The 1,339-nt window shown below is 44.7% G+C and overlaps 1 long non-coding RNA gene across 1 annotated transcript in view; it reads left to right on the top strand.

Annotated features, from left to right (window-relative positions):
* Positions 1-723, top strand: part of LOC102291897 — a 2,978-nt gene extending 2,255 nt beyond the window's left edge. The window contains exon 3 of the long non-coding RNA XR_316863.2: positions 530-723. This is a non-coding gene — a long non-coding RNA (uncharacterized LOC102291897). The remainder of the gene's footprint in view (positions 1-529) is intronic.
* The last annotated feature ends 616 nt before the right edge of the window (positions 724-1,339 follow it).

Here is a 1,339-nt window from a genome sequence, read left to right as displayed (position 1 = left end):
AGGGACAAAAGGACCCCTGATGATCCTCTAATCGCCTGAGCCAAGGTGTGAAACTGGGTGTGGGTCCCAATCAGCCAGAGTTTCGGGTGAGTTCATTGTGAAACCTGGCCCCACCTTATCATGCGAATTCCTGAGGTCAGATGGCCCAGGATGTGAGTGGGCGTTAAGGCGTCTGGGAAGGGATACTCAAAACTGGATTATAGATGGCAGAGAGTTGGTGTCGTAAACCACCGCCTCTGTTCAAAGATGGTCGCTCACAGTGGACATAGATGGCTTCTTTCACTCCTCTTTCAAACCATCTGTCCTCTCTGTCCAAAATGTGAACATTGGCATCCTCGAAAGAGTGTCCTTTATCCTTCAAGATGCAGATGGACTGCTGAGTCTTGTCCTGTGGAGGTGGCTCTTCTGTGTTGTGCCATGCGCTTGTGAAGTGGCTGTTTGGTGTTACTGCACTGTGACACTACTTTAGGTTAATTTGTGAGAGTTATCCTTAAAGGGCACGTGACATATATTTGGCCATTGTTTATAGGTCAGGTTTTTATATGGGACGAATCCAAAGACCAGGTCAGCGATTCCAGAACCCAGAGTGTTCCAGTGTTCACTGGATGGCGAGCCAACCCAAGATCCTAGGAGACGATATACATATACACGCACACTCATTTGCACATTGATGGACTACAATCCTCTACTGTAGGACAGACAATCACACACACACTCCTTGTCGGACGAATTCTATTGGAATACACCTGTTTGTCACGGGCCCCACCGGTACTATTTGGACTTAAAAAAGACTAATTCTTTTACTTGTGCACAATTTTATTTAACTCTATTTTTTTTGCTACTTTGGGGGAAATTATACTTGACATTCTGTTAAAACCTGTTGTGATACTGTGTTGGTTACAAATTTATTTTACAAGGCTTAACATCACTAAAGTATTTTTAAAAGCCACACAACTGTGTTTGTCTGGTTTCTCTGCCATTCGTGTACCAGAGCTCTAAGAGTCGTTCTCAGTCTTCTGACACTAGCCCAAATTACTTATTACCTTGGTAATTATCCATTGGTACTTTATGTAACTCCACGTAAGTGCTACACAGAGTCTGCAAGAAACAACAATGTGGTGGAGAAAGTTGCTCAGCTACCTGACGGAGCGAGTCAGGAACAATCTGCACATCACTGTCCATGTGAACCCAGCGGGGGAGCCTGTCAGGTAGCTTCTGCTTCTTGCTGCAAACTACATCCGATATCAGCTGATGCACCGTATTTTCCTGTCTCCTCTTTTTAGCCTTCCCTCTCTCATCTTCTCTGTGTTGTTTCTTGTTTCACCAAATTCTGACCTGT

Source organism: Haplochromis burtoni, unplaced genomic scaffold (genome assembly GCF_018398535.1).
Source record: "Haplochromis burtoni strain Fernald_Lab_line unplaced genomic scaffold, NCSU_Asbu1 Contig_265, whole genome shotgun sequence".
In the NCBI taxonomy this organism is placed as follows: Eukaryota; Metazoa; Chordata; class Actinopteri; order Cichliformes; family Cichlidae; genus Haplochromis; species Haplochromis burtoni.
The sequence above is the reverse complement of the archived record's forward strand: the minus strand, read 5'-3'. Positions and strand labels throughout refer to the sequence as shown.